Here is a 12,503-nt window from a genome sequence, read left to right on the forward strand (position 1 = left end):
TTTTGAAAAACAGTTATTCTACCCTGTTTTGAAATGTCTCAAACTCTAATTGTTCATAAGACATAAGAGTTTCCAAAGAGATAAGAAACTTAAAGTAGGTCAATTTTATAAAAATAAAACTCACGTCTTTTGGTCGTTCAATTCGTTAGAAAAAAAGATTGTGTCTTAGCAACAGCTCAACAAATCTAATTTAAAAAAAAACAAAAAAACAGCAATTCCACTTTTGAACTGTCTCAACACTCTGTTTGATTAATAAAACATAAGTGGTTCTGAAATATTCATTTATCTACTTAACACAAGACACTGGAGTTGGTAAATTTTATAAAAATAAGATCTTTACTTCGTTTCAACAAGAAAAACAGCAGCTAAACAAATATTGACCCAAAAACATAGTAATTCTGACAGTCTTTTGAAAGTTTGTCAACACTAATTGTTCATAAAACATCAGTGTTTTTGTAAGAGACAAGAAACTTATGGTATGTAAATTTGATTAAAAAAAACCACTTATCTCTTTAATTCATTTCAATTACAAGAAAAACAAGCTTGTCTTTTAGCAACAGCTAACAAACATTGTTGTTTTTGAAAAAACAGTTATTCTACCCCTGTTTTGAAATGTCTCAAACTCTAATTGTTCATAACATAAGAGTTTTTCCAAAGAGATAAGAAACTTAAGTAGGTCAATTTTATAAAAATAACTCACGTCTTTTGGTCGTTCAATTCGTTAGCAGAAAAAAGATTGTGTCTTAGCAAAGCTCAACAAATCTAATTTAAAAAAAAAAAAAAAAAAAACAGCAATTCTTCCACTCTTTTGAACTGTCTCAACACTCTGTTTGATTAATAAAACATAAGTGGTTCTGAAATATTCATTTATCTACTTAACACAAGACACTTGGAGTTGGTAAATTTTATAAAAATAAGATCTTTACTTTGTTTCAACAAGAAAAACAGCAGCTAAACAAATATTGACCCAAAACATAGTAATTCTGACGGTCTTTTGAAAGTTTGTCAACACTAATTGTTCATAAAACATCAGTGTTTTTGTAAGAGACAAGAAACTTATGGTATGTAAATTTGATTAAAAAAATAAAAAAAACCACTTATCTCTTTAATTCGTTTCGATTCATTACAAGAAAACAAGCTTGTCTTTTAGCAACAGCTTAACAAATATTGTTTTTAGAAAACAGAAATTCTGCCACTCTTTAAGTGTCTCAACACTTCATTGATTAAAATAATATTTAAATAAAATTAATATTTAAATAATCTTTATTACCCCTACTCTTATTAAGGACAGTGCACATTAATGAACAATCAACACTACTGTATAGACTGTAAATGGGCCAGATTGTAGCATAATTGCTAATTTACATCTGTAGTTCTAGACAAGGAGACCCAAACAACAAAAAGACATTACAAACATACAATCAAGAATTAACAAACATTCACAAAAAAACACAGTAAAAAGTTAGTTAGGTTTTTTTGAAATATTATTTATCTATTTAGATATAAGAAACATGTAGGTAAATTTTATAAAAATCAAAATCAGATCTTTAGTTTGTTTCAATTCGTTACCAGAAAAACAGGGCTCAACAGGTGTTGACACCTCAACATATATTGTTGTTTTGAAAAAACGTAGTAATTCGGCCGTTGAAGAGTCTCAACTCTTAAGTGTTTTAACAACAATTTGAGGAAGAGAGTAACGTGGCACCCTTTCAACTTGGCGTTCCCCATTGAACAACCACAGAATACATAGCTCTCTGATCTCGGCCGGGGGGCTCCAGGGAATGGCTCCCAGGGTTGGGCACTGTCCCAAGGAGTCCCCAGGAAAGGCCCAGTCCGGTGCCAGTCACCTGGCACCCTTGCAACTGACCAAGCCCCAGTGAGCATCGTTCTGGGTAAACGGTTCCCAGACCCTGGATCTCGTCCAGGGACCACCGACTTACCTTCTGCCACCTAACCTTTACCCTAAACCTTTACATGTTTAGTGCACCCAATGCCTGCATGGAACTTGGCTGGATCCCCTGGTTCTAGAGACTCTGAAGGGGTCCCTTCAGAGTCCCCTGGTATCCCTTCAGAGTCCCCTGGTATCCCTTCAGAGTCCCCTGGTATCCCTTCAGAGTCCCTTTAACTCTGCAAGTTGAGCCTCCTGTGATGGTCGAGAGGTTTTAGTCTCAATAAAGAAAATAGTAGTCTGCAAGGATTGTACACAGAGTCTCAATCAAGATTCAATAATTATTTACAAAAACAGCTGGTTAAAAAAAGGAGGCATAGACAGTTCCTGACAAGAAATCAATACACAAGTTTGTGAGAGATTCTTAACTGGCCCAAAACGGGGAAAAGGGGGCGCGGTCCTCTACTGTTTCCAGTAGAGGTCCGACCGATCCTCCGGTTCCCAGCGAACCTCCAGCGGCGACCTAGCAGTCCCACTCCACAGTTGGCCGCCAGATCAGCAGCACTCCTTGGGGCCAGTCCTCCATCTCCAGATTAAATCTGAGAGAGAGTCTTAGCTGGCCCAACACAAGGAGGGGAAAGGGATGTAGTCCTCTGCTGCTCTCCCAGGCCGACCGATCCTCCGGTTCCCAACAGACCTCCAGCTGCGATCCCGCAATTCCCGCTCTTCCAGCTGGGCTCCAGCTCCTCTGCGGCGTCCAGATCAGCAGTACTCCTTTTGGGCCAGTTTGGGCCAGTCCTCCATCTCCAAACCTCCAGTCCACCTCCGTCCTCCTACAACCGACGTCGGTAGCCCACCTGGTCCATCTGCCCGTCCAGCTGCAGCCGTCTCACCTGGCCGTCTTCTCCAGCCGTGTTGTACCAATCAAAACATGCAACAACAACCCAACATTTAAACCAAAATAATCTAGGAAACTAACTAACTTCAAAATACACAGTCCAAACAATATAAGAATCATAAATTAACTCAAAAGAAAAACAAGATCACCTTGCCACACTCCAGGTCCTCATTTTTTTCTGTGGCCATTTCTCAACAAAGAAATCACAGACAAGCAATGTTAGATAAACTGCATTAATCTAACATCCACATAATATCTTGAATCAACTCACATACCTGTTCAAAACAGAAATAACCCAGTACAGCAGTCTGGGCTCTGGCTTTCCCTCACACACCTTAAACGATCAAAGAGCAAAAATAACCAAGTTGTTTCGGTAAATTCAACAAATGTCGCTGTGGTGGGAATTAAATACCCAATACAGTGCTGCACCTACATAAAACAATTGAAAAGCAATATATAAGGACTTGTAAAGTCCTGAATCAAATTGAATATTTATGATGGATGAGATACTTTGGAAGGAAGAAAGCCTGAAAGGCATGGACATTAAAATCAACATTAATGGTATCTGGTTATTTGTGGCGTTCACTGTCTAGTATTTTGTTCGTACAATACTTGAATGTCAAGCGAACGCTCAATTTTGTGACGTAGGTGCATACTTTCATCACACTGAAAATTGGAAATAACGCACGACGGTGGCACACCCATAAACGAAAGTGATATGTTTCTACAAAGAGAAGTAGATGTCTTTGTGTTTATATGTGGTAAATTATAATATCATGAAACAAAGCGATTCTCCAGTTGTTCTTTCGTGGTCGCTGTTCACACATCTGTGGTGCTGAAAATGCACTGGTTACTTTTTCTACCTTAATGTCATAACACGAAAGAGCAGGTTACTTGCTGTTATAGTGTGAGATTTTACACTACAGCAGCAACAAGGGATCATTTTGACAGCTGCATTTAAACCTCTATTATAATGAAGATACATTCAATTTCATTGGCTATCATTTTTTAAAACCAAATCAAAAGTGAACGAATTTTAACCCAATAGCAGGCGTTTAAATATGCATTAAGTTTCTAACTGTGTCAAAAGTCAAACTGTTACAAGATACCAAAGTAATCTTTAAAATCAATTCATCTAAGAAATGTCACAATGTATTTCTATAACTCGGTAACAACTGTAATTGTATGAATGACAGTTCTAAACAGCAAGTCTGAAAGTACTTTATAGGAGCTGTTTCTCTTTTCTAGTTAAATCTTATTTAGATTTAGTTAATTTTTATTTCTTCCTTATTTTCTAGTTGATTTATAATTAAAATTTTTGTTCAGTTTATTTAAAATAAGTTTGCTGGTTCACTTAAGTTAATTAATTAAATTTTGGGACGTGGGTGTTACACAGTACAGATTTGAACTAGCACATTATGCATGTGGGTGGTCAAAAGGTTTTTTTCCAGTCTATTCAGTTAGTCATCAGTCAGTCTATCCAATCGGTCAGCCAGTTCATAAAAACAACAGGTGTAGGAATCAGACTGAAAGAAGTAGTGGAATCCTGTGAGGCCTGTTACTTGTTTTGTCTGAATAGTGGAATAAAACAAAGAACTGCATTTTGACCTTTTGTAGAATCCATGATGCACCATTTGCACTATTTGAGTTGAATTCACCTTTTAGTCTTACGTTTTGTTACTTTTGAATTTAAGTTTTGGACAAATAGTCAGTACAACCTAAATAAACATTATTTGTAATTATGACATAAACAGTGACTATGCCTAATCCTTTTTTATAGCTGAGGTTAACAAAAATGTACTCAATTTTTCTGTTTTATGTTACAGGATGAGCTGGATGACACAGCACAACTATGGAATACACCACATCAGGCCATCTAAAAACTTGCACGTTCCCAGCGGTCGGCCCAATGTGATGTATGCCCTACCTGAACTGTACAGAACTACAGACTTCCTCACTCCTTTTGAAGTAGAACAGATTCAACTGTGTAGAGATGCATGCACTTTTCGGCAGACCATACCATGTGATTCTGCTGTGTATGACATTTGCAATGTTTTAATGGCAGAATATGGTCTAATGACACCATCAGATCCATATGATTCTGTGAAACTGTACATGTTACTGAGAGATGCCATTAGAGGATTACTGTGAGTATTGACTGGAAAGAGCCTGCCATGTTAGGGTTCCACATGTCTCAAAACGGAGCTGCTTGTTTTCGATTATGAGACATTAACATGCATTCTAACTGTTAAACTTGATAAATAATCTGACTCTTTCTTTTCCCTTTCTAAAGTATTAAAATAGAAGCAGAAAACTAAATGTCCCTCTTACAACATTAATCCATCTAAGTGCTGATTTATTTTGCTAAGTGCAAAAGTCAACATGCACAACACACAGCTGTGGATAAATGTTTACACAAATTGCATATTTGTGTTAACATTTATTGTGAACATTCACAGGAAATCCAAACACGTATCAAAATAAAAACTTTGCAAGACAATTACTTCATGTTTAAGTTTACCTAAAAACATTTTGGCACCACCAAAACAATAAAACAGGTCACCAGAAAAACCAAGGTTGGCGATGTTGCAAACACTCTGAATTTTGTTGTATTTTAAGTATTGTTGTGTTTACTTAATTTCATTATCCAACCATCAAAATAAACTTTCTGTTGAATTTCTAAACATACTTTGATAAAGATGAAAATACATCAATTTCACTGCTGGAATACTATCAGGAACTATTAGATAAAATGGCCAAAATTACAAGAACTGAATTCTTATCCCTTTAATTCCTAAAAACACTCTTTCACATTTAGAAAATTCTACAAGAAACAATGTTTTTAAACCAGCGTTATGTTATGTTCTCAACATTGTGCATATCAACAAATGAAAGGGTAAAGAATGAATGTATTTTGATCAATTAGTCAAACTCCAAATTTGGTTCTATTACAAGTTTTTTCCTGCAAACACATGTGCTATTAAAATATCTTGATGAAATTTCAGCTGCGTGACAGTATTAAAACAACTTGAAAAACTAACTACTGGTCTAATTGCAACTGGCGGTTATTAAATTCTGGAAACTATACAAAATTGGAAATTGTTTACCCTTTGGGTTTTCAAGCAAAAACACAAACCTTTCAACATTGCACAGCTTTTAAGCATTGAAAATGGAAACCCATAATTTAACAATCATGAACATTGTGCATAATGCAGAATAATATAGGATTTAATTGAGCATAAATGTCAACTACCTTTTCAAGCTTAAATAATATCCATCAACATGAAGTTGCTTACCAAGATACTGTCAAACTCTGCTCTAAATTCTGGGTAGGAACTGTAAGTGTAAGGCACATCAATGATTGCTGCACATGTGTGTGCAACAGGTCTTCTCCCAAAACCTGTTTCAGCATTGAATGTAACCTTAATTTTTTCTGTGCATAAAACGGAGGACCCTGTGCAAAATCGCAAAATTTTTCTAGTTTGCGCTGATCTGCATTCCTAATGTACCTCTGCAAGTAAGTAAATGTTGTCTGCTCTTCCTGTGATAAAGCCTCTGTTTGCAGCATGTCAACTGCAAACATTCGTTTGTTGCTTTTTTGGACTCATAAATGAAGGACACCAGCTGGATGACACAGATTTAATGCAATGCCTTTGAAAATGTCAGTAAAGCAATCAACGATATACTTTGGTTCTTGTAATATGACTTTATGAGCCATGATCTGTATTGCTTGCTTGATATTTTCCTGAGATGGAATGCAGTGAGCCCCATCTGTGAAAACAGATCCAACAAATTTTCCTCCTCATCCTCTTCCAATACTCCACTGAGGGCCTTTTCTGTGGTACTTGTCTCGCTCTCTGACAAATACTTAGAAAAGGAGGACAAACCAAACTTCTTCTTCTTCCTGATAACTCTGCCTGCGAATTACTTTTTAAAGCGACAGTTTTTATAGTTATATTTACATTATTGACATTTTAACTGGATTACTACTAACCTAAGGACTGGGGGATTTTCGTACTTTTATTTTTATTTTTACCTACTTTTCTTTACCTCCAAGTTAAACCAGGGCAAAATGCCTCCGACTGACCCCAAGGACATGAGCAGCATTTTACAACGACTTCAGTTTATAGAAATGAAGATCAAACTGCTGGAGGTGAACTTTGAGATCAACGCTGCCTGTGGAAATGAAACGACCCTTCCTCAAATCAACGGAGAGGTCGGGAGCCCTGCATCGAGCAGCTCACCCTGGAACGCTCTGGGTGCCAAACCGAAACGGGAGTCTCGCACTGCGGATCCGATGAGACGACTATCAGGGAGAACCCCGCACCTGGACGAATCAGCGTGGACGGCTCTGGTCCGAAACCCACCTTCAACTTCAACACCTGCTCCGCCAAAGAAAGACAAACAAGCAGCTGCAACCAAAACGCCTCCACCGACCCCACTGACCCCGCTGACCCCGCTGACCCCGCTCCCAGGGACAAAGCAACCTGCACGAGCCTCAAAACATTCTGACTCTGTGGGAATCCCACTGAAAAACAGATTTTCTGCACTCCAGCCTGAGCCTCTGAGTGAAACTTCGCCTTCAAATATCAACAGTGAGGCAAGACCAACACATCCATCCCCCAAAGCTCCAAAGGACAAAGCGACCACCAGGAAAACTAAAGGTAACCCAAAAGTGCTTGTTGTTGGAGATGAGGCAGTAAAGGGAATCAGTGACGTTTGCAATCCAAGGAAAACAAGAGTGATGTATTTTCCTGGTGACACTGTATCTGATTTAACCAACAAACTGCTCTCTCTAACCACTGATCAGCCAGATATTCAAACTTTAGTTGTGCATGTTGGAGCCAACGATCTGGCAAAGCAAAAGTCTGAGATTCTGAAAAAGGACTTTAACATTCTTCTGGACACTATGGGAAAACTGAGAATGAAGTTATTTCTCAGTGGTCCAATTCCATCACCTCAATGGGGAGATGAAAAACACTCCAGGCTGCTCACGATCAACAAATGGCTGATTAAAACCTGCTCTACCAGCTCAGTGACCTTCATCGATAACCTCTGGATCTATTGGCAGCGCTTTCACCTTTTTGGAAGAGGAGGACGCAATCTTAATAAACATGGGATAAAGCTACTCACTGCAAACCTTTTTTATTTTATCAACAAGGACAGCAACAGGATCATCGCGCCAGAAGAACAGGCTCAAGGATGTCTGACTAGGATGGAACGCTCCCCGGATCAGGAGCACGATATTCCAAAACAAGCTGATAAATCGACTGGAGACGGAGCGACTGCTTCCCTCGCTCCTTCCCCCCTCCCTCTCTGCTCCTCCAATCATTCACAGGATTCAATGGATACCAATGAAGAAATGTCTTCCGGACCAGAGTTTTTTAAATTTACAGATGGAATGAATCAACAGGTTCGCCTCGGCACGTCTCTCCTTAGTACTCACGTAGCAGACCTCACTACATTTAAGCCACCTGCCCCTGACTTTCCAGAGGATCCATCACTCTGCGTCTCTGAGGTCTGAGGCTGGGGACCAGATATTATCTTTACACCTCTTCCTCCAGAATGCAACTGGCCCCCTGGAAATGCAGAACAGGACATTACCTGTCCGGATCACTACAAGAAAATTTACAAAAAATAGAAAATGAAATACAGCGGTCCTAATTTGAACCTCAGGCTGATCCCCTGCCTAAAGGAACCTCAGACTGAAAATCTTTTGGCCTCCAAGTCACTTAAAATAGCACTTTTAAATACCATGCTAAATGCTAAAGCTCTATTAATTAATGATTTCATCACTGAGTATAATGTTGATGTTATGTTTCTGACAGAAACAAGGTTGAATGACGATAATGACCAAATTGTACTCATTGAATCAGCGCCTCCTGACTACAATTTTTTAAGTGAGAATAGAAAACATAAAAAAGGAGGAGGCGTGGATTCTATATTTAAAATACCATAAACTGTAGTAAAATCTCTTTCGGTCATTTCACATCTTTTGAGTATCTTGGAATTCAGGTTAAAGGCTTCAAACGAACTTTGACACTAACTTTATACAAAACTCCAGCATATGTGGAAAATTTCTTTACTGACTTGAATGATCTTTTATCTCTCATATGCATTGATTATGATTGTTTAATAATTGTTGGTGATTTTAACATTCATGTGGACAAACCCGAAAACAGAGGAGCAAAAAAGCTCTCTGATATTTTAGAAAATTTTGGTTTAACACAACATGTCAAACAAGCAACACACACTCAAGGACACACACTGGACCTGGTTATCAGTAAGGGTGTGACTATTTCCAATGTCTCTGTAACTGATGTCGCCCTGTCGGATCACTTTGCTGTTATCTTTGAAGGTTCTTTATTCTTTGACCCACTTGGACAAACAGCTACTGTCACAAAACGTTCTTTCACAGAAAACACAACAGAAACATTTAATCAAATCTATTCTTCCTCCTCACCCTTAAGCTGTAATGATGTAGATCAGTTGTTACATGATTTTCAGTCTAAAGTTTCATATATCATTGATTCCATTGCCCCATTTAAAGTAAAGGTTTTGACTGGTAGAAAGAAATCTCCATGGAGAAATGCACAAATAGTTCGGTCTGCAAGACAAGTCTGCCGCAGGGCAGAACGATAATGGCGTAAAACTCAACTTCATGTTCATCATGACATCTACAAAGAAAAACTACGTAACTATCACTTAACACTAAAACATGCAAGGGAGGCTTTCTTTGCAGATGTCATAAACAAAAACATCAATAATGCTCGAACTTTATTTGCAACAGTTGACAGGCTCACAAACCCTCCTGTGACGTTACCACATGAACTCCAATCTAATGCTGCCTGGAACAAGTTTTCCAGCTTCTTTTCAGAGAAATCCAAAAAATCAGAGGATTAATCTGCACATCAACTTCAAAGCCAGAACCATTGCTGTACCAAAACAAAACAAATACAGAAAAAATGACCCATTTTCAACTACTTAATTATAAAACTCTAGAAGAAATTATAAGTCAATTAAGTTCAAGCTCCTGCTGTCTGGATGTCCTACCCACACATTTCTTTAAGAAAGTCCTGCCTGTTATTGCTACTGATCTGATCCAAATAGTAACTCATCGCTTACATCAGGTGTTTTCCCCCAGGCCTTGAAAACAGCAGTCATCAAACCACTGTTAAAAAAGAACAACCTGGACAAATCACTATTGCAGAATTACAGGCCAATCTCAAATCTCCCATTCATCAGCAAAGTTATTGAAAAAACTGTGTGTAAACAATTAAATAGTTTCCTCATGATGACCAACTGCTTTGACACTTTCCAGTCTGGTTTTCGTGCTCACCACAGCACGGAGACTGCCCTCGTAAAAGTATTCAATGATATTCATATAAATACGGACTGTAGCAGAACCACGGTGCTGGTTCTGTTGGACCTCAGTGCAGCTTTTGACACTGTCGACCATGACATATTATTGAATCGACTTGAAAGTTGGGTTGGACTCTCTGGTTCGGTGCTCGACTGGTTTGAATCCTACATAAAGAACAGGGATTTCTTTGTTTCAATTGGAAACTTCTCATCAAAGAGGTCAAAGGTCACATGTGGGGTACCCCAAGGTTCAATCCTAGGACCCCTCTTATTTAATATTTATATTCTCCCACTAGCTCAGGTTATAACAGGAAATAATATTAGCTACCATAACTATGCAGATGACACACAGCTCTACATTACGATGTCACCAGGTGACTCTGAACCCATCCAATCACTGAATAAATGTTTAGAACAGATAAATGTGTGGATGTGCCAAAACTTTCTCCAACTGAACAAAAATAAAACTGAAGTCATTATTTTTGGACCTAAAGAGGAACGATCTAGAGTCAATGCACAGCTTCAGTTATTACAACTAAAAACTAGCGATCAGGCCCGAAACCTGGGAGTAGTGATGGACTCGGAGCCACATAAAGACCAGAGCCACATAAAGACAGTAACAAAATCAGCCTTCTACCACCTGAAGAACATCTCCAGGATTAGAGGACTAATGTCTCAGCCAGATCTAGAGAAACTTATTCATGCGTTTGTCTTTAGTCGCATTGATTATTGCAACAGTGTCTTCACAGGTCTGTCCAATAAATCAATCAAAAAGCTGCAGTTGATCCAGAACGCTGCTGCTCGCGTTCTCACTGGAACCATGAAGATAGAGCACATAACACCAGTTTTAAAGTCCCTCCACTGGCTCCCTGTAGCTCAAAGAATAGATTTTAAAATACTGTTGTTAGTTTACAAATCACTGAATGGTTTAGCACCACAATACATCAAAGATCTGCTGTTGTTGTATCAACCTTACAGACCTCTCAGGTCTTCTGGTTCTGGTCTGCTCTGCATCCCCAGAACCAGAACCAAAAGAGGAGAAGCAGCTTTCAGCATCTACGCACCAAAACTTTGGAACAAACTTCCAGAAAACTGTAAAACAGCGAAAACCCTGACTTCCTTCAACTGTAAAACAGCGGAAACCCTGACTTCCTTCAAATCTCAAGTAAAAACGCACCTGTTTAGAGTTGCATTTGAAATGTAATATGTATGGATTTGATTTTGTGGCTATGTATGTAATCTTTTTTTTTTTTTTTTTTTTCCTTTTGTGGGCAACGGGGCCCGGCGAATACCCGTGGTTAAACGGACGGCGGAGTCCGGCGGTAACAGGCGCTTAAATTCCGTGTCAAAGGGAAGGGGGAAGAAAGGGAAGAAAGAGGGGAAGAAGGGGAAAGAAAAAAAAAGGAAAAAAAAAAAACCTTGGTATTTTATTCTATGTTGCATGCCTTTGTGTTTTGTGTTTATGATGTCAAGCACTTTGAAATGCCTTGTAGCTGAAATGTGCTATACAAATAAAATTTGATTGATTGATTGATTCTACTGCTTGAAGACCAAGTACAGAGGCAACTATGAATGTCTTGGACAACCTGACTGGAAATATGCCATAATCAATGAGTCCTTTGGCCCAAATTCGGCTTACTGCATACCACCTCTCTTTGGAAAAGTCTGGTCTGAGTTTTGGCACCCTCTCCTCCTCCCCTTCACAGAGCTCCAAGAACTGCTCCCAGAAAGCTGTATACACGTCCCTTGACACTCCACCGTCGTCCACAGCCATTTCATGATTAAATTCCATTCTTAATTCTGATTCCATTATGCTTTTGTCTATGAACAACTTAAGAAGGTCATCTATGACTATGGCACAGCGGATATGTGCATACCTGGTCTTTGGGATGTCCTACATCTCCAGTGGAAGACGGTAGTGCATAATTTTCTGTTGAAGGGATCATGTGTACTACAGCTGTTTGTGGAGCCTGGAATATAACATGAATTAGAACAGTACATTTTAGTTGTCATATTTTCTTCATAAGACAACCAAGAGTTTGAAAAGACATAGTAATAATTTAGATATGTAAGTATCTAATTTAGGAACTTCATGACATTCATTACATTGGTGTAACGTTATTTTTAAAAATGCAAACAAATCATGTACAGAAGCAAATAAAATTTTAAAACAAAACACATTTACTTCTGAAAAGTTTTCGGCTTCTGTCTCAGGATGACTGGCCATCATGGGAAGAGTAGAAGCAAGCTCACCATCACCATCTTCTGACCTTGATCTCCCCAGCGTCCCTACAGGTTTCCCCGGGTCCCTACAGGTTTCCCCGGGTCCCTACAGGTCTCCCCGGCGTCCCTACA

The 12,503-nt window shown here is 38.7% G+C and overlaps 1 long non-coding RNA gene across 1 annotated transcript; it reads right to left on the bottom strand.

Annotated features, from left to right (window-relative positions):
* Positions 1-2,556: 2,556 nt before the first annotated feature.
* Positions 2,557-12,503, bottom strand: LOC129374162 (uncharacterized). Its single transcript, XR_008607464.1, has 5 exons — positions 12,334-12,503; positions 12,026-12,118; positions 3,062-3,120; positions 2,936-2,976; positions 2,557-2,789 (listed from the first exon to the last, which is right to left on the bottom strand). It is a non-coding gene; the product is annotated as an uncharacterized LOC129374162 (long non-coding RNA).

The sequence above is a fragment of the Poeciliopsis prolifica genome, unplaced genomic scaffold, assembly GCF_027474105.1.
Source record: "Poeciliopsis prolifica strain line A6 unplaced genomic scaffold, Auburn_PproV2 SCAFFOLD035, whole genome shotgun sequence".
NCBI classification, from domain to species: Eukaryota; Metazoa; Chordata; class Actinopteri; order Cyprinodontiformes; family Poeciliidae; genus Poeciliopsis; species Poeciliopsis prolifica.